Source organism: Agelaius phoeniceus, chromosome 3, assembly GCF_051311805.1.
Source record: "Agelaius phoeniceus isolate bAgePho1 chromosome 3, bAgePho1.hap1, whole genome shotgun sequence".
Classification (NCBI taxonomy): domain Eukaryota; kingdom Metazoa; phylum Chordata; class Aves; order Passeriformes; family Icteridae; genus Agelaius; species Agelaius phoeniceus.
The window spans coordinates 50,406,623-50,428,428 of NC_135267.1; the positions used below are offsets into that span (position 1 = coordinate 50,406,623).

Here is a 21,806-nt window from a genome sequence, read left to right on the forward strand (position 1 = left end):
CAATTGCAAGTTCAGGCAGCATGGGAATAAGTGTCAATAAATATGGAAAATCGTACTCTTGTATGCCAGCATACTGCAAAATCATCCAAAGTGTCTCTGTCTAGCTTGGGAGGTCTTATTTCATCACATTTCTGAGCTGAGAAACAGTTGATATATTAGAAAAATCTGTTGGGAGAGGTAATGTGTGGTTTAAGACTAGCAGAAGTGCTGGAAAAGATCAGCATAGAGGTAGACACCTAAACCTGAGCTCATGTCTGGACTGTTCCATACAGTCAGTGCAGAGAAGGCATCTGTGGGATTAATGCATTTCATGTAGTGTCAACCCACTACAAATGGGAAGGAAAAAAAACCCATTAATAAATTGTTTCTTAAAAGTACTTCTTTATCACCACTGAATTTTAAGTTTGTTTTAAAACAGCTCATGTGTAGTTGTCTATCTCTTGCCTGACATTTAGCAAGGAAACATCCCAGAACACAGGAGCCCAAAAGAGTCCCCAGGAACAATGTCTAACTGTTGATTTTTGGTTGCTTAAAAACAGGGGAGAAAGCTTGAACTGCTGAGCTTCACTGACTTATTCTAGGCTATGGAACAGGTATGTGCCTATGCTTTTTATCTTGATTGCAGGAAAAGAGCTCAAAGAGGTGAGATCATATACAGCTCTGAATAGACTTATTACAAACCAGAAATCTTGAAGACTTCTGCAACCCTTGCTGAAAACTGTCAGCTTCAGTGTGACTGGGGTGGAATATTTGGAATGTTATTTAACTCTTGTGTTACAATAACTCCTGCAGGGCCCAGAAAAGTCAGGGCTTCATAGTACAAATGCAGACAAAACAGGCCTATCTCAGAAAATGTACAGTATGTATACATTTCTGAGATGCATATTTACTTATTTAAGCTCTCTATCCTTGAGTTGAATGTTGTACTCAAACAGAAAAGCTCAAAGAAATAAATTTTCTTGCATATTTATGAAGTTCTATGGGTTAAAAAAACCTTAAAATTTCCAATTCTCATATATTAAAAGGCTGTTTGATATAAAACCACCACCACCCTGTAGCAATGAAAAAATTTAAGTGTAAGTAGAAGTGAAGGCAAAGCAGTTAACTTAAGCAAGTACTTTTATATTTAATGTTAGCTGCTTCATCCACCATGACAAACTCAGTTTGGAGAATGTGTGTCAAAAAATATAAACCCATTTTAGAATACCTCATAGGATCATTTTAAACATCATGTTGAGAGGGATCTCTGACAGTCTTTAGTCCAGTCTCCTGCTCAGCCTAACTTCAAAGCTGCGGCAGGTGGCTCATGGCCTGATGTAGTTCACATCAAAAGGTCTGCAAGAGAATCCAAAGCTTCTTGGGACACCTTGTTCCAGGGTTTGCCACCTACAGATCTCCACCCGTGCACATAGAGATTGCATATTCTTTGGTTTTCTTTGAAACTAATCCATTACCATCAAGAGAAAGTTGCTAAGGACTTGCTTCCAAACTTTCCAACTTTTTGGCCTGGAAATAACGCAAGGCACATTTTGGTTGGCTGTGCAGGATAACCTGTAAATGTAAATCCACAGGCTGGGAGTTGTTGCAGGCCACTTTGCAAAGAGGTTGCTGATGCTTTTTGAGCAAGGCTTTTTTGTTTGGGATGCAGGAAAGACCAGCAATGGATGCAGGCTGGTGGCTGAAATTTGTGACTGGAAGGAATTTTCTCTGAACTGTTATTACACTTTAAAAATTGTTTTACTTGAAAAAACTATTTGTAGAGGTTTGCTGATTTAGTTCCTTGTCAAGAAAGGCCTAAGTGAGGGGAGCTGGTTTTACATTTTCACAAATTACTTTTTCTTTGGAAGTACTGATTCAACAGGACCACAGCATCTTGGGGAACAGTCCTAGTAATGCTTTCCCCAGGAAAGGCTTTTAAAGTCCGATGGACTACCTGGTCAAGTCAATGACATCTGTGGGGAACCAGGATTTTCCTCTGTGGTGATGGATACAGCTGTGCAAAACATGAGATTAATAACTCCCAGGAGAGATCTGTCTCATCCATGAACTATAGAGTATGCACAGATGCAAATCTTAGGTGAGACATTTAACTTCTGCAGGGCTGAAGTCAGAAAGATCAAATTCTTTTTTTGTCATATATTTAAATGGTTAGTGTCTAGGCCTTTTAATATTTTGTGGATGTAAATTGCTTTGGAAAACTACATGGCATTGTAGGGAAAGGAAAGTGATACAATGAGCTTCTTAAAGATCATGTGTTGTGAGGTGTTCCCCTCCCTAGGGAGGGCACAGCTGGACTTGGTTGCACTTTTGTGACATTCACCTGGCACATGATCATTGAGGACCCTATGGAGAATATTTAATCACTGTCATGTACACACTTTTGTGTTCTGAGCAAATTTTTCATGTAGCAATGTCTTGTCTGTCACCTGTTTATCCCAGCCCATGGTTAGAAGCACAGAGGCCTCTGCTCCCTCAAGTAAAACATGCAAATTTTTAGTAATCTAGGAGATTTTCCATATGTGTGTTCAAGAGAGTGGCTTTTCACATACATGACTGAACTGGGTTCCCACCTCGTACTGCTCAAATGCAATCCTCAGCCATGAGAGACTGAGCATGATTTCTGTAGGGATGAAGAACTGCATCATGTAACTGTGCTTTCATGAAGAAAGCAAGTTGGAGGCTTGTTTCATGTAAAACTAGGGTCTCAGAGCCTGAATGACCTCAAATGCTATTTTAAGTTCATTCATAGGCTTCCATGATCTTGTTGACCTTTTAGTCCTGACATCTCTGGTGCCAAATAGTATGAAAAGCCAGATTCTCAATGAAAATGAGATTTTTGTCTGTGATTTAAGCTTTCATTAGTGAAACAGATGCAGCACTGAAGACATTGTCATGTGAAAAGGATGTCTTTGACATTAGTAGTGACTTTTATCACTCTCTACAGCCATGGTAGAGCTGAGCATATGGACAATATATGTATTTTCAGATCTTTACCCTTTCATCTCCTCCAAACCCAGGATGCTGCTAGAATAATTTCAAAGCCAAGAGGATTACGAGCTAAAACACAGGATCAATATGAAAGTATTTGTTTGTTGTTGTATACACAAACATCTACTTCATTGTTCAGTACAGATTTAAAAAAGCAACATTTTTCTTTTGAGTTAAGTTTTTTGTCTAACCCACCCTGTTGTTGGGGGTGTCCATCTTTCTCCAGAGTTTTGTGTTGTGGCTTTTTACATGCATATATCCTTTAGAAACCATTTGCTCATTAGTGCAGCAGTAATCATGGAAATAGGTCACAGCCTCTTTGGAGTTAAGCTGTTACGTGCCCACAGAGAACGGCACTTAAATATCAATAGCGTAACCGGGAAAACTCGGCAGTTATTTCCCTGTTTTCTGCAATTCAATGAGGAGTTGTTCCGTGCAGACCCCATTGCACTCCAGATGAATGGTGGTGATTGTGAGAAAATGATCTTCTATTAATGCAAGATGTCACACTGAGAACAAAGACTAGTTCTTACCATGATGGGATGAGCTCACTCTAATCCCCAATTTGGGAGACTTTGATGCTTGTTCAGGTGCCAGTTTTTCCATATATGACATACCAGAAAGAACTTTAAAAAAATGCTGAACAGGGCAGTGTTAAACTGATTCATGGCTCCCAAATCTCAAGGTCATATTGGGTGAGATGTCATATAATTATCCTTTTGCATGCCATTTCCCAGAAAACCACCTTCCCCATCAACAGTTTGAGCTTTCAGAGTGCTATGAAAATAATTCATATTAAATTTGCTTTAAGTAAAGAAGTGCAGGTCTTTTTTTGAGATCATGTAACTGTTTCAATTTGTCTTGCCTAAATGTTTAAAATATGTCAGTTTAATTAAAACTGGCTTTGCCTACAGGATTTTTGAACTGCAGAACTTTCCACCTCCATCCTGGGATTTTGGTGTGTGGTCAGTGAAATCCAGGAAAGACTCATTGTGCCTTCCTGACACACTGTTCCTCTGCAGTGCCCACCCATCCATCAGAACAGGAAGGACCTTTGAGTGCTCTGTTTCATAAGCTATTACAAACGCTGTGATAACCAAAGATTTTTTATAAATTTACTCAGTTATAAAATCTTTAAAAAAAGGACACTGTCATTATGGCTTGGAGATTTAGAAATAGTGAGATAGCCAGCAGGATTTCAAACTCAATAATCCTGCAAGTTTACAGTTTCCTCTCTCTGTTTCAGTAGTGTTTTATGTTGGTTTCCCTATTCCACTAAGATGCCCCTGCTCTTGGTTCGTTATCTCTGCAGCACATAACTGCCTTTTACCCAAGATCCCCAAGAAGACATTTGGAAAGTCAAGCAGCAAGTTCTAATAAAAAAAGGACATGTGTTGCTCATTGCTCTAAACCTAACTTTTTTCCCTTGTGATCTGATGCACGTGGCAAACAGAGGAGGGTCTGGTGGGTGCTGTCCCATTGTCCTGCTTTTTTTTTTTTTTTTTTTTTTTTTGTTCCACCTTTTTATTGTGCCAAATCCTTTCTATAGAGAAAGCAGACAGAGTGCAGAAATATTTCTTATTCTGTATATCCCACAAGAATAAAATGTGAACATTGCATAACCAGCAGGATCAAAGGTTGTTAGAAACCTCAAAGAAATAGCATAATTTCTTTTATTCTAATTTTGAAGGTTATAGGGAAGACTTTTTTGAGGGGTGTTTGCAGGGTGTCAAGAGAATAGAAAATAAACTCCCTGAAGAAAAAAGAAATAAAATATTCAAAATAGTGCTGGAACTGCCAGACTTCTATTCCTTAGAGAACATGAATTTTTATTCTGTAGGCTGCTTTGTAAGGACTAAGCTCTCAAATTTTATGTTTTCAGTTATGAGTTTATTTTAATGTATATATATGCTGTGATGTAAAGTACAATCAGATCAATTAGTAAAGTAAAAGAACTAGGCTGACATGCCAGAAAGATAAAAACCAAAGTAGCATTCCTTATACCAAGTAAAGGCCTGTAAAATTCCAGCCTAGATTTGTGGGGGAAAAAAAAAAAGAAAAGCAATGTCAGAGTAATTGGCAGTTCAGAAGCACTGTATTGGAAAGATGTGGCACATTTTGAATATGACAAGATTAGATTCAGAAGAGAGAAGTTGCAAGAAGACATAAAAGAAATCTAGGATTTACCTCAGTTTAAAAGGCAACTTAGAGTTATGATTTGTGTTTGTGTTACCAAAGGTGTGTGGTTAATAAGATGCTAGAATGAGTCTGCCTACATGACTAATTTCTGGAATGTTCTTTTGTTTACCCTGGAGACTATTCTTTTTTTTTTTTTTTCTTCCTACCTTTCATTAACTCTGGATGCAGAATCTTTGTGGGTTGCCATCAAGTTTTAGCTCAGGAACTTTCCTGAGGCTTTTATAATTATCGCCTTTAATTAATACTGTCGGAAAGATTGTCAGCATCTGTGCCTTTCATCACAATAAACAGAAAATCAGGGGATTGGAAAAGATACAGAGAACAGCAGTCCTGCTCAGAGATGCGTGTGTTCTTCTCAGGTGGCCCAGAAGGAATTTGACACCTGCCCTGGTGCCAGCCCATACTGGGGATGCCTGGCAGTGGAGCAGCACCTCTTCACCAGCTGTGTAAAGCAGGAACAGGAATTGCAGCACTCCTTTAGAGAACCACTCCCCTTGCCCCCTCCTCCCCTCCCAGCATGCTACAAAGCTCCAGGTCACAAACACAGCAGCAGCAAGGTCTGGTGTGTGATCAGCTAATGACATCCCTCTGATTTCATCCAGTGCTTGTGAGCTCCTCTGGGAGACTCCTCCTTTGGTCACTTCTGATTCTCAAATTCATGCAGTGTCAAAAGCCCAACTGCAGGTATAGAGGGCTCTTCTAAATAATAGTGATTTAAGCAATGCTGTGAGCTCCTGCTAATTACATTAAAATCATCAACAGTAGGCTTTTTGTCTTAGCCCTAATGTGGAAGTGGCATTATTCTGGTCCAGTGGTGTTATTTTAGTGCTCTTCTGTAGCAGATACTCATTGCCTGGAGTGCTTGAAATCAACCCTTTTTATGTTGTTTTGCTAGAGCTGTTGTAGTCTAAGAAGAAATGAGAGATATGTGAGCCACAGCAAAGAACAAGTGGCTACTTGCACTGCAAAATTAAAGGCCAAGCACAATTTAAATGCACAAGCAGGCAAGTTACTGTGCAAGATTCAGAGCTGACAGATGAAGTGGCATAAGTTACATGTTACTAAGTGGATGTAAGTGGATCTGGCTGAGTCTGAAGGAGCAGAAATGATAACGTGGAAAAGTCCTAATTACAGCAGTGTAAGTGATGCTAGAACAGTTTTAAGCACCAATCAAAGAGAAGATTAGCTTAGACAACAACATGCAAAAGTTATATAGAGCTGCTGGGAGAGAGCTACTCAATTGCCACATTTATCTTAAGTTTCTTTCATTGCTGACCCTCTTCCTTATTTTTCTTCAAGTTTGGGTTGCTGCATACATGGTGCATAGAAGTTGCTTTGTTCTGTGCATTCTCTGAGCCTCATCAACCTTGTCTGATGGCTCACTTTCCTCTCTGTGCAAGTAGGATGTGTGTTTAGGGAGTGGGGAGGGCTGCTGCTCTGCTTTCAGGCATTCCTGGGGCAGCAGAGAAGCACCTTGTGCTGCTTCTCTCCTTGATTTTCCTTGTATGTCATTAGCTGTTGACTTGCTGAGCCTTGCCATTTCTGTTTACTGTTGCAGAACATGTCAGCCAAGGCAATATAAAAGGTGGTAGATAGTATCTGGGGTGTTTAAGATATAGGCACGCGTTCTTAGACACAAAGCGTAAAACTGCCCATACTATGCTGTCAATAATAGTATGTTGACTTTGTGATCTTAGTAGAAGTTTTCAAGGCTTTGCACACAAATGCCATATGAAACACAGTTTTTCTACCTCATGCTACTTTTTTTTTGCTTGCTTTTCTCTACTTTCTTAATGCAATAATAATAGAGCATGGGGATCAGTAAAGTAGTTCTCTTTGTTTAAATATGCCAGGTCAGACATCAGCATTGTTGTTTCTGCTCCAGTGCCCTTTCAGTTCTAGTTTGTGCAGGATTATATGAAACGAATGTGTACATTAGTTGTTAATGCAACTAATTTTCTCCACTTCATTGCTTGACTAAGTTCTGCTGCCTCATGACACCAGCACTTGATTAGAATTAGATTTGTTCATATTGGGGCAAGGAGCACTGAAGAGGTTCTATATTGGAGAAGCATGTGCTTATCCATGGATCACTGATGCATTTCATTTATTTGGCAAGATTTGTTTTGGATTGGTTTGGGGGATGGAGAGACTACTTCAACTGCTCTCCAGTTCTGACAGCAAAGACAACAGTAACCTTGGCAACTAAGGATGCTGAAATACCACTTAATCCTTACTCGTAAGTCAATAGGGTTTTGCTCAAGTAATAAATTATCAAACCTCTCAGCATGTGGCTGAAGAAACTATAAAACAAATCGGGTGCTGCAGTTCAGATAAAATATTGGTGCAGCCACTAACTGCATGGCTGCACAATTGAAACAAACTTTGTCAGGAATTTTCCAGCCAGAGGTCTTTTCTGTCTGAAATTGCTGATTCACAGAAATCAAAACTGTGGGAGAAGATTTGTTTTCATGTTTCTAATTTCAAAGCAAAACCAAGTAGTTGTTTAAATATCTTTCTCTGACATTTTCTTAACAAAAATGTTTAACACTTAACGAAATATTTTTCTGTTAGGTGTGAAAGACTGTAAATCTAGCAGCTGAGTATTGCAGAGTATTTTGGAGCAAGCAGGTGCCCAAGAAGAAAAACCTGCTCCCTGTCTTGCTGCATAGGGCTCAGCTGGGTGAGCTGGTGGGGCCTGAGCTGTTTCACAGCTGTGAAAGTGCCAAGTCCAGGGGCAAGAAGGAGGGTGAGAGGAAGGAGCAGAGTCACTCCTGGCTGCAGCTCCTGCTTGTGCTGCCTGGAGTATAAGGTGAAGTCCTGCTTTGAGTTAAGGTTTTGCTCTGAATCACCCTTGGAAGACCTTCTTTTTGTCTCTCTCTCACATTTGTTTCTTTTGTCTTTGGGGTTTTCTTTAAAAAAAATTACTTTGTGTCTCTGCAGCAGAAGCCCATAATATCCTCCTGGTCTTGGAGCAGTTTCCATTCCACGTTTATATGCACAGTAAATAGTAAGAAAGTTCCTTTGCTATTTCTAGTTTATTATCCTGAGAGTCATTCAACATGATCAAAGGTAGTTATTGTTTCTTTTTAGCCCAAAACTTTGCTGAGGGTGTGGAGTATAGCTGCCTGTAACATGACCACAAACATGCACAACTTTTCATTTACTGCCATAGCCTCTTAATGTGGAGAAGGTTGCAGCTGAAGTTAAGCTGCTGTGAAAATTTTTACAGTAGGGAGATTTTTACAGTAGGGCAGGGTTTGGGATCAGATCAGGAGGAAAAGCTGCCTGGAGTGAAGGTGGGGTGGGCAGGAAGTCAGGCAAGGTGTGCTGCCACCACCTTGACTTCCAGTGCTGCTTGCCAAGCCATGGCTCGGTGCAAGGAGTGGGGAGACAGTGTTGCAGCACCAGCCAGGGGAGCACTGCTTGCTGAGGGCAGCTTTTAGTTGCCAATTTGGGGACTGCCTTCCTCATTTAGCAGACAATTTGAGTGAACCAAGCCCCCTTTGTTGACTTGACATATATAGGTAAGTGGAGCTGATGTGGACTGATAGTTTTTGATGCAATAGAAATAATTATGAAATACATGCAGGTATGTTATAAGTCTTGCAAACGACATGGGTTTTAAAGGTTGAGAGAATGCAGAACAAATTCTACTTTGTTTTCCTTGTCTTTCCTGTATTACTGTCTCCTTCAGTTTTTCCTTGGTTCCCCATTTCTTGCTTTGCTTTCAGGCTGTTCTCCCACACAACGTTCGGAAATATTTTCAGGTCATCTATAAAGCCCTGTTCCTTTGGCTTTTCCTGTGTTCATATATACACACATACAAAAGATAAGTTACTATTACAGTTCCTGTCATGTCATTTTGAAAGGTATTTTCAAGGCTGGAGAACAAGATGTTTCATCTTTTCACTGTTGTACACTAGTCCCACCTTGTGAAGTTAATCCATCTGCTGACTCCTCTTAGCATTGTTAGTACATGTCCTCATTTTATTCCCTTGGTTTTTCTCTTTTAAGCATCTAATAGGAATTCAGCTCAGCCATGGTGGGCATATGGAACCTTGCAATGCCTTTCTCTATTACTTTGGCAGTGGGGATATAAGGAGTCCAATATTCACATGAAAGATTTGACTCCAGTAGGAAAATCCTCAAAAACCTTGCCAAATGTTCTCAGAACCAAGGGAAGTAAAGCTGGGATCTCAGGACAGCTAATTGGATCTTGTGCTACCCCTCTTATTTTTCAACAAATGAAAAGCATCAGTAGTGTTTTTGTATGTTTTGGGGTTCCTTGTTGTTCCCCCTCAAATCCCCTTCTTGGAATGACTTTTTCTTAGCAAACAGGATCCAGATGCTTTAGGAAAGAGTAATAGCTACTACTTAAGTCTGACTGTCTTTTCTATTTATTGTGTGTTGAAGGCCTGTTACTAAAGGTTTTATCACTTAAAAGGAATATGCAAAGAGACATGAAGGAATCATTTTGCTTTTGTAGATAATAAGTGTTAAAAATAATTTGTAGAGTTCATAAGGCAAAAGATTCTTAATGATGATTGTGCTGTTGTGACAGATTAAAAAAAAAAGGAAAAAAGGCTGGAAATGGGAATATTATGAACTTGTTAGATGAACCTTTTCAGTTGTACTATCAATATCCTGCATGACCTTCACTCCCATTTCTAAGGTGAGTTAGTGCTGAAAGGGAGGACAGAAAGTGGTCCCTCACACTCCATCCTGTGCCCAGGCAGGGGCTCCTCACTCCTCACTCAGGCTGATTTGGCTGGTGCCCATGATGCTGCCAGTACATTACTGGATGCCTAGAGGCTGCTGCTCGTTTTCTTAGGAGAGCCAGCAAAGGTTGCAGCAGTGCTCCATCACTCCCTTGAAGTTTTAGGGGGAAGGAAAGTTTAGATTACTTTGCTGGTTGATCAGTGTGCTGCTGCTTTGGTGTTGTAGCAGTGTGTCTGTCAGGTTTGCAGCTGTGCAAGTTCTGCCCTGGCCACCCAAGGGGGGACCTTTCCTTCCCCCTGGCATGTGTTCAGTGCACACGTTACACTTGTGTTTGCACGGACATCTTCAGAACTGTGAGCATTTCAGATCCCTGCTGAACTGAATTCCATTCTGCTTAATTACTACATGAGCCATAATGTTACTTTGTGCAACTGGGACTAGTTTGAACAAGTCCCCTGAATCTTTAGGGTTGTCTACAGCAGTACCTCAAGCAAGATGCTGTAGCCAAGGGCCCCCTAGGACTCTGTAGCCTCCCTCATCCAAGTGTAGTATTGCATTGGATATGTTTGCTCACGCAGCCAGAACTACAGCTTGTAAAGAGAAATTAAATGAAAGGGAACTAATAAAAAGGTAGAGGTGGGTGGTGAGTTATTTAGAGAAAACAGTTTTGTACTTACCCTAGGTCTAAGGCTGCCCTTAAAGCTGAGTCAGATTTGGTAAACTTTCACATAACAATGCTGATCTGGAGCGTGGTGGCTCATGATTGCACTTCTTGGATTATGACAGCAGCCCTGGTTGCCCTTTCCTCTTTTCTAACAGGGCTGGGAGCTGGAAAAGGATGCTGCATAACATGCTGAAGCACCCCTGCATATGTACCCCAGGGAAATAAGGAAGCCCAACAGACTCTGTTTGAATACAGGCCTTTGGTGTTCAGCTGTCTGTGCTAAAATAGCAGTACTGGTCCTCCCTTGCCTGGAGTGATACATCAGTCTGGTGCATGTGATTGCTGTGGCAATTAGGTTCACTGCAGATCTTTAATCTTATGGTACAGATCTAAAGCATTTTTCTCAAAGTTTGCTTCTCTTACATGGAGTTGGCTTTTTTTTTCTCTGTGTGTTTAGTGGTGGGTTCCCCCACCCCCCAGTCATTACAATCACTTCATTTTACTGTAGTATGCAACAGGCACAGAATTTGGAGTCTTACCATTTTTAACAAGTTTTTGTTTTATTTTAATACATTTCCTATAGAATAATGCCTTTTTTTGTCACTAACTGAAAGGGCTGAAATGAAAATGAAAACTGGTGACTTCCACAACACACTAATCAAAATTAGAGTTTCCTTTATGATTGTTTTGACTTTCAACCAATAGAACATTTAAAAAGAGCATTGCTGCCCATGAATAATAAAGTAGAACATTGCTAGAATTAGGCAAAAAGAGCATTTGTAAAATTGTGATGAGTTTTGAAGCAGCTTTTTGGTGTATGAAATTTCTGACTAATCACTTTCCTTAAATGAAAAGTGACAGGTAGGTGTTGTATCACAACAATGTCACTCTGTTTCTAAGAGTCCTTCCGTACCCAGCAATCCAACATCAGGCGAATCCAACCATCCTGGATACAGTCTTATTTTATGCAGCTACTAGACAGGCTTATTTGCTGTAGCATCTCAGACTTGACTTTGTTTTAGTTGAGATCTTCCTGTCCAACATAAAGTGTCTTGTTTATTTATGATGAAACTGAAAAAAAGGGGAATTATTCAAATTGATACAACCTTCTTCGATTGATACAATCTTTTCTGCTTTCTGAGTACACTTTAAGATTGTGGAGGTAATTCAGGAACCTGGACGAAACTGAACATCAATGAAAATCAGAAAGTCACTCCATAGATAGAATCAAAAACTTTGGGGAGACCCTTGTGTCTTTTTGTTTCCAAATAAAATAAAGACACTAGTGACAAACCAACCTTTTAAAATATCCTCACTATTGTGCTTTCATTGGTTAGTTCTGAAAATCACCAAATCTGAGTTAGTAGAAGTTTTACATTTTCTCTTTTTTGTCAGATTTGGAAGTATTTTTTCCAGGTGTGAGCTTTGCAGCTGACACAGGTTTCTCCTGCATACCATGTAGTGTGCAAGGATGGGAAGGTGACCCTATACCTTGGAAGAAGTCACTGTGTTGTCACTGACCTCTGTTCCCTAAATGCAGTGCCACCCATCTCTGCTCTCCTGCCTTTCCATTGCATTCCTGAGTTTCATCACTTAGTCTGCCATTTGGGCAGAAGTAGCTCCATAAATGCAGCAGCTCGGGGTTTTTCTTCAGTTTGATTTCAGTGTGTGCTTATAGACGTTGCTCGTGAAGTGGTGAACGTGAGAAATCTGGGAAGTGAGAGCCAGCATATGGAGCTAGCAAATGAAGATGGGAACGATGAACTAAATGTCGCTTTGGGGAGACATGATGTTAAGCATTTGGCTTTTCAGCTTTACAGCTTAGATTGTGTAAAGCTAATTTATACTCTTCGACCCAGTGATGTCTGTCTTCTAACTGTTTATTGGAAATATGATTGCAGTTTGTGTAGATGTTTTCATACAATCACTGTGTTGTCAATAAAGGGGTTAGTATATCGCTCCCCCCAAAAATCTCATGGATCACAGTCACTTTCCACATTTTCCTATGAGTAAAATAAAATTATTTCTTTATTTTCTGTATATTGGAGTATCTCGTGTGCAAGATTCACGGACTCTTATGATAAGGCACCTACTACTCTTAATGATACACATACTACACAGTAGTAGGAAGAAGAAAAAGAAAATAACTTTTTAATTTTCTTCTAATGTTCAGACCTTCTTTATATATTTTTCTCTGCCATCCTCAGGCCTTCTTTATACATTTTTCTTTACTTTTCTTCAAGTTTTCTCAAAGTGTTAATAGTGTTAATGCTGTTCTCAATTACTTTTTGTGGAAAGTGGTTTTATTATTTTTTTTCTACTTTCACTGAAGGAGCAAATCGTCTCCCCTTTTAATAAAGATGTTTTTCTTTTTTGACTTTTTCACATACAGAAAGCTAGCAGCATACTTTTTTAGGCAAAGTCAAAGCGTATCTGTAGTTATTGGAGGAGACACCAGTAAAATAATTAAACCAACAGTTGATCAGATTGAACCAACAAAATGCAAACCCCAAAAAACTTTGCTTTCAAGCATTTTACTGGGCTACTGGTAAAACTGTTCAAGTTAATGCCACTGAAATAGACAATGAAATAGCATTTCTGAGTAGTCTTTCAAAATTGCTAAAAGCTTGTAGTGTCAAGTACCTTTTCAATACTAGAAAAAATTAAAAGAGGGAAGGAGATTATGCAGATTTTGAAACTAAAATAAATTTATTTCTGGTAACAGGACTTAAAGCCACATGCAGGTTTCCAGAGGATTTATTACTCAGTACTTTTATTGGCAGAGTGAAGAAGGATGCCTAGTGAAAGGGTAGCCTTACAAGTAGTTTCCCACCCCTATGTGTAGAAAATAATTTGGTCTCACAGAATGCTTAGATCTGTGCCTGTGTCCACCTCTGGTTTTCATTAATGCTGATAATATCTTAGCAAGTATTCAGTGAGTCACATCATATGGATCTGCAAATTGTAATTTAGGAGCAGGTATCAATTTCAATGGCAGGAGTTTGGTTCCAGCCACCAGCCCTGCTGATGGCACCAGACAGCCGTGGATGCAGCGCTTTGCCGGGCTGGCCGCTTGTTAGGAAACTCTGTGGTGTGGCTGGCTGCAAGCCTGTCAGGCTGAAACAGCTCATGGGAAAAGAGGGAAAAGTCTTGTTTTAAACACAGTGACTTGAGCCTGAACCCTGTTCAGGGGCATGAGCTATCTGCTTGATACCACAGGAAACTACCCTTGAGAGGAAAGATTCAGTCACAGGTGAGAATGACTGCACTTTTTATAGAGATTCACATGTTTTATTGAAGTCTAGGTTTGGTTTTTGTTAACCTCTGCTCAATGCTGGATGACTTCTAGCCAGTGAAGATACTAAATATAGTCCCAGAAAAATCTAATTTTCCCTGGTAAATTACCTGGAACCATTGTGGGTAAAGTTGTTTGGCTTGGCATAAACTCCTCTAAGAAGGTTTGCCTGTGGATATGGCGGCCGAGACTGATTTCTGCTGAAGGAGGCTCTCCTTCTTATGAAAAATAAACAATTTAAATCTTCTGGAAGAGAGCCCAGATTGTTTATTCTTAGGCTTAAAATGATGGCCTTTCATAAAAATCTGGAGACACTCAATCTACATATTCAAGTAAGACTTGCAGTACAAATGAGCAAATGTGAGTCCATATGTTTGTTGCAAATCTTCAAGGAATGACAAGAGGGCTCTTGGGTTTTTTGTTCTGCTGGCAGCAGCGGCTTACTTTGGAGTCTGACTCCTTTATACAGGACAACTTATCCATGAAGGGTTTGCTGCCCTTGTGACAGTGGCAAGGCTCCTTCTTCCTGACTGGCAGCCAGTGTCAAACACTGAGCACTTTTATTGAACTTTTACACCTTTTTGGTTTTACTGTCACTCCTCACTTCATGCTCAGGATACAGACTGCTCCTGGGATCTCTATGGATACTGAGGAGGGCTTGCTCTTTTTACACTAATTGGCAGCATTGCCAATTGAAAGGTTTTCTTCTGGATTCTACAACTTCTGTGTTTCTCTTGTTCTTTGAATTTTGGTGGCTGTTCCTTATTCTCCCCTCTTCAAAATGGGATACATGTTACTAACAAAGTTGCTTGCAGGTGGTAAAGTTTATCATTATTAAGCTTATCTTGTTCCCTGGTCTGTGCACACAATCAGGATTGCCTCATCTCAGGTGCAGAATTCATCACTTGCCCATCCTAAACTTCACATAGTTGGTGATTGCTCACCTCTCTGATTTGTTGACGTCTCTCTGCAGGGTCTCCCTGCCTTCGAGGGAGTCAACAGCTCCTGCCAATTTAGTGTCATCAGTACACTTACTTAGCATCCCTTCCAGACCTGCATCCAAGTCATTTATGAAGATGTTGAAGAGCACAGGGCTGGGGATGGAGCCCTGTGGGAAACCCATCAGTGACAGGTCACCAGTCCAATGTCACCCCATTCCCTGTAACCCTTTGTGCCTGACTGGTGAGCCCGTTGCTCACCCATGGCATGATGTGTTTATCCAGCTGTGTGCCTCACATTTTGTCCAGGATACTGTGAAAGAAAGTATTGAAAGCTTTACTGAAGTCCAAAAATGTTACATCAGCTGGGTTCCCTTGGTCAGCTAGGCGAGTTACCCTGTCATAGAAGGAAATTAGATTTGATGAGCAAGACTTCCCCTCATGAAATTGTGCTGGCTGTGACCAATGACTCTTTTGTCTCCCAGGTGTTTTTCAATACCTCCCAGAATAATCTTTTCCATGATAAGATTTTCAGGCTTTGAAGTAAAATGTCACATCTTCTGTAGGCTGGGCCCAGATGACTATAAAAATTGAGTCCATTATCTGAAATAGTCTTGATTTTGTTCTTTTTATTAGCCACTTATGTGCAGTAGACTTTTTTTTTTCTTGTGCAATCTCAGAAACATAGTTTATATTTTCATTATATACCATTTGCATTTTATGCTGTCCTAACACTACTGTGTACTCCTTTACTTTATCTATACATTTCTTCTAAAATTGATGCATCTACTTCATATAACTCTCATTTTATGCCTGACATACTCTTTTGATTGCAAATTATTGCTGTGGCATGTTTTCAAAAGCTTAGTTTTTAACTGTATTCTTAAATCAATTTCTCAATATTGGAAATAATAAGAAAATAATATTTCAAATATAAATTGGTTCCCACAAGGCTCTGTTAAGGATTTTGAGAAAACATTGCTTACTTCCTCATTCACTGGAAAAAATCTTGAAAGAAGTAGTTAATGCTGGTGTCAGCTCATGATTTTCCTCAAAAATGAAGTGAGGTTGCCTGCTCTTGGTCTTGGTCCCTTAGATGTTTACCTATATGAGGACCATGCCAGTGCAAGAAGACATACATTTAAATTTAGATGCATTAATTTCCTCACAATCTGGGCTGAAGGTCTTCTGTGCTGATGGCTGAGCATTTACTCAGGAAGGCCCAGCATCAGCCAATGATCAGAAATGAGGCTGTTTCCACAAGAAACAGGTGCTGGAGGTGGACCTGCTCAGGATCAAAGCAGTGCTGATAATGTAACTCTGGGGCAAAAAGACAGATCACTAAACACCAGAAAGTAAGAGTCCAGCAACAGTGTTAAGAGGGTTGTCTCATTTTACTTATTTTTAAATAGTGTAAAATGTAGTACAATGTTAAGATGTATAGTTAATGAGAAAATCAAGACAAAAAATACTAAATATACAAAATAAGGCTGAATTAATATCAGTAGTGAAATAGTTGTTTAAAAGTTTACTGACACTTCTGGCTATTGATGTGAATTTATTAATTCTTCCTTTTCTATTTAACTTCTAATCAGTAAAAAAACCCCAAACTCAATGTTGTCAATTCCTCATTTGATAAGTAGAATATTGGGGAAAAAAATAGCATACAAACTTACTTCTTTTTAATTAACTTAATTTAGGGATAAAATTGGCACTAACGAGATCCTTTCAAGTGATTTGAATGTTTGAACTCTTTGAATGTACAGTTGTTGGTCTTTGATGCAGTCATTTGTCTTTATCGGGGATGGATCCATGACATTGCTGTGGGGCAGGGGCTGGCAGTGGTGTGTGGAGGCAATGCGAGCCTCAGGGCACGGGGAGAGGCGCGTGTGTCTGGCTGCTTCCTGCTCCTCATTCAGTCACATGACTGTAGCAAGATTAACAGTTTTGATTTTGAGGAGTAAGCCTCAGTATGCCAAGCGTCAGAAGTCAGAAGATTGATAGCTTGAAAATATGGTTATTGTTTATTTAGCAAGTATTAAAGGCCTGAAAAAGCCTCCACCCTTTTAACTGTACTGTTTCTCTCTCCAGATTTTCAAATAAAATATACAATGTTGAGAAGAAATGGACCATGGAAATTCTAAATCTGAAATGGATTTATTTTCGAAATTATCAGTACATGACTAGGAGCCCCTAATGGAAATTGCTTTGTAAATGCCATGCCTACTGAAAGTATTAGTGAAAGTCTGATTTGCATTTTTATTCCAGTCACCGATGAAATTGAAAGAGACGAAGATTAGCAATAGATCAGTTGGAACAGAAAACTTTCGTTCTCACACTATATCAGAGAGCTAATTTTGAATTCCCACTTTCATCTGGGTGGCCATAGATGGTGGGACTGTTACCTGTTAAGTTATAGGATGCTTCTGTTCCTCAAGCTTTAAATTGGTACACAGATAAAAAAACATTTTTGCATAAAAATGTGCATAAATGAAGTCTCTGTCACATGCCTGACAAAATCAGCCAAGCTGCAGGGAAGCTATGATGGAAATAGAGATTATCTGCTGAAACTGATGGATCATGATGGAGGAACTCCAATGACAACTTAGAAGCATCCTCCTGACTAGTTGTATATAAAATATTCTTTTTGCCTATGAAATAGGAAAAGTGGTATAGCACTTAAAAAAGAAGTAGAAATCAAGTTTCTGAGTCTGCTAAGACATTCTCAAAACACTTATTTCTATATGTAGTGTATATTTCCGTTACTATAGTAAAGGAATTGAAGGAAAGTCCAAAAAAACCCTTTCTTTATCAAGAAAATGTCAAGTTTCCATAGTGAAATCCTTGAGAACAGAAAGTATCCACTATTAAGGTTGCACAGGATCGGTATCCAACTCACAATGTTGCTCCTTCCTAAGTTTTGAGATTTTTTCTTTTTATTTATCATCTTCATAATGGTTTTTCCTGTAGACTAGCTAGAAGTAAATAAGCATATGATAGAGTTGAATAATGTCTTTGCAAGGCACTCTTTTTATCAGTGGACCTAGTGCAGAATTATTTTCATGTTAAGAACAGCAGAGCGCTAGAGCAGGTGATGGCGCTCATCCTTGTTGTGAGATTTGTCATTCTCTTTAAAAGCAGCAGAGCATTTCCAGTTTTGGCCTCCTCCAGGCAACAAGTTTCTTGCTCTGCCATCTCATTCTCAGGGCCCATCCATTACCAAGTAATTTTTTCATATATTGCATTCTGAGGCAGTATCAATTTTTCTTTGCATAAGAGCGTGTATTCTGCTGGTGGCAGATTCTGCATGACCTTATAAGCTCCTGACTCCCACTGGCTACACGCTTAAAATAACTTTTTTTGAGAAGCTACTTCTTCCTGAAGGCCACAAGTACAACTTACATGAATTTTTTTGGCCCTGATTACTGTATTGAGATTCCTTACCTATTTATCACGTTTTTTTTACTGATTATTTTCAGAGGAGCATCCATAAAATGCCAAGCGTGATGGAAGTTGGCAAAGACAACTGGTGCTGTGTTGGAACCTGTGCTAAGCTGTTCAGCATGAGGTGTCACAGAAATAGATTATGCAGCTTTTTGAGGGGGGGGATAAGCCAAAGAGTTGTGTGATGGATTGCTGGCTCCTCAGGAATCAAATTACTGATACATGCAGAGCCTTGCTACTGTTCTTGTCACTCGTGTTGTCAACTGGAGGAAAAATACTTGAGTGTAGTGCTTTGATGGGAAGCCTACAGGGATTGCTGTTCAGATTGTTACTTGGGATGATAACTAAGAGGCAGAACAAGTTTTCATGAAAGTGGTACGAGGACATTGAAGAAAGAATTTTCATGTGATGTGAGGATACTTGAGCACATGTTCTCTGTAATTAAATTATGTTTGTTTGTAAATAAATTATGTTTAAATTGTTTGCCTGCCTTCCTTCTTGGGTCATCTTTTTTCTCTCCTACTACCCAGTCTTCCTTGAATTCAAAACTGGTGAAGTTATGATACACATCTTCATGAAAAATGGTAGATGATATGTTTGTGTCTCCACCTCCTCTGGAGTCTGCCTTCAGTTGTCTGCAGATACCAAACTGCATTAGGTCCCAGGAGCCCAATAGATCCTTAGACTAAACAAAAATTTAGCTGGTTTTAAAATGAAATTTGAGAGACTGTCAAAGAGGTTAATTAGTAAGCTGATTTTCTCAGAACTAGGAGTAATACTACCTGCACAGCTCTTCTACCACAACATCTTGCAAGACTGAAACCTATAATGCCTTACTGACCCAAGAATTCAAACTTGCTTGAGGGTGATAGGAAAAAATATAGAAGATGGTCTTAGTGAGCCTTGTGGGTGGGAGCACCTTACCTGGGCATAGGTTGAAGAGTTTTCTTTGTATTCTGTTAAAAGGATTCACAAGAGAATCAATAGACACTTTTTAGTTTGCTGATCAACTAGATCTTTTAGCTTACCAGGTTTTCACTACTGTCACATTCCACATGCTTTTGTGCCACAGATTTCTGCCCACTATGCAAGGTGATGCCTGCCCTATAATGCTTTAGACTAGTTTCTCCAGAGCTCCTTGAGTCTCAAATGACTCATGTTTTACTGTACAGTTCAAAAGCAGATTTCTGGGTCCTTCTTGCAAAGAGCAGTGACACTGGATAAGTTGAATGCTGTCATTTCATTATGTCCTTGAATGCTCCTGTATTCAGTGGTCCAAAAATTACTAAAATTAGATATATATGGCTATTCTACACTTGTTTTCTCTTGGCTGCAGTAGACTAATTCTGTCTATCTTGTGTTTAGAGGGCAGGGCTGCAAAAGATGGATGAAATTCTTGAATGTTGTGTCTTTCTTTTTCCCCGCCTTTTCATCTATATTCTGTGCTTTCATTTTTAAGTCTCTTGCTCTTTGTCTTGGCTCAATGAAGCTCACTTCTGCAGCCAACCTTGTACACTGCAGAAAGGAGGAGGAGGTCTGCAATGGTCATCTCAGGGAGCAGATCCAGAATCCTCCTCATACACCACATTTGGAGTATAGCCAGGCTCTCTTTGTGCTGTTTTCTGCCTTCTCATTCCCTTTTCTATGTCTGCTGGTAGGTGCTATTAAGCAACTGCTTTGCTAAAGATTTGAATTACTGGCTATGAAAAATTGCACTTAAGTAGGTGTGATGTTTGTTGATCTGTAGCAATAACCTATTTTCCTTAATAGGTTTTCTAATGTAGGTGATTCCTTTTAAACTGGGTTTTATTTGCTAAGTTTACCCTGTGCTGTTTGCACTGCTGCATTTGCAGGACAGGGGCTGCTCTGCTTGTTCCTGACAGGAATGCAGTAATTACAGACAGCAGAGGATGAAAAGGGCTCTTTATCAGCTAACCTGGCTGCCCTAAACACTGTGCACCAGCAGCATTTTATTGGCAGATTAAATGTCAGGCACCTGGCTTTAGAACTGGCTCCTGCTGTGTTTTGATGAATACTGGTACTTTCCCAGCTCAAAATAAAAGAGTGCCAGGAGTACACTAGTGCTCTAAAACCTAATATTTGAAACAGTCTGCAGTATCATGAGACTTCTGTCATCTTTCCTGTATAGCCCACCTGAAAGCATTCCTGCCTTGGAGCAGATTCTTAACATGTACAAGAAATTAGCTTGAACACTACAAAAAACAAAGCCATGTGTTCTCTGCACAGAACAAGAACATTTGCAGTAAAAACAAGTTATGAGAATAAACAACTTTACCTGTCTCTTGAACACAACATCTTTATAGTAATTTTCACATCAGCAGTGTTAAAGGAGGTTTTCAAAGTACATTCTTCTGAGATGTTAGCATAAGCCATAGAGGATAAATCTAAGTTGTTAGATGGAGATTCTGATTTTTATTTTTTTAATGTTCCAGATATTACCACTCAAATCTATCAGGAAATTTGTTTCTCTCTTCATAGGAGAGAGGTTCTGATGGTTGATGTGCACTCCTGCCCCAAAACCCCTTCTTTTCTCCACTCCTGCTCCCTGACAAGTGTTTCTCCAATGCAGAAAAATAATTACACACTTGTGCAGTTTCTGGTACTCAGATGAGAACATAAATCACAAGGTTCACTGTAGTTCCATGCTTGATGTTGTAACTTTTATCAGTCTGCAGTGCAGATGCTGTAATTGCAAAGAGAAAATTACATCACTTTTCCAGGTGCTCCCTTGAAAAAAATGTACATCCTGAATTTGCTCATACTGTATTTCCATTAGATTGATTAGGAGAGCCACAAGGAGAGGTTATAATGCTCCAGTGACCTTTTCACTCTCCTCACCAGTGCCATTTTTCTGACAATTCTGGTCAATATCTGCTCTGTGCCTTGCTTTGTTCTGGATGTGTAATGAGGTTTTATTCCCTTACAGCCAGGCAGTATAGAAAGGAGGTTTTTCCAGGGTAGGCAGGATTTTAAACAGGCTTGTAGACATAGCCTGTACCCCTGTTACTGATGCAGATACTTTACACTTGGTGTGTAAATTGTAGGCTCAAATCAGCCCAGCTGAACACCTTGTCACCAGTTCTTCCCAGGTCTGTATAGCTGCTATGGCACCACTTTACACCTGTAGCTTACTAATGGTCCAGAGTGGTGGATAAAAATGTGTCTGAAAACCCACGATTTTCAAAATGAGACTTTTCAGTCATCTTAAGATGTTGATGAGGAAGATATTTGGTATGTTTTTCTAATGGAATGAATAGATCTCTTCATTGCTTCAATTAAATAAAGCTTATATGCTCTTAGGCACACCGAGATTCAGGTTTGGGTTTTGTGGTGGGGTTTTTTTTTTGGTTTGGTTTTTTGTTTGTGGTTTTTGTTTTGGTTTTTGTGGTTTTTTCCTTTGTTTTGGGTTTTTGGTTTTTTTTTTTGGAAGGTTTTAAATGAGTTTGAGTGCAGTAATTTGAAATGCTCTGAAGCAGCTAATTATTTTATAGACTATTATCCAATGGATTCATAGGCCTATTTTTCCCAGTGATTG

General features: G+C 39.5%; 1 protein-coding gene across 2 annotated transcripts in view; it reads left to right on the top strand.

Annotated features, from left to right (window-relative positions):
- SLC35F1 (solute carrier family 35 member F1) overlaps window positions 1–21,806 on the top strand; it is a 226,345-nt gene that overhangs the window by 46,840 nt on the left and 157,699 nt on the right. The window lies entirely within an intron of this gene.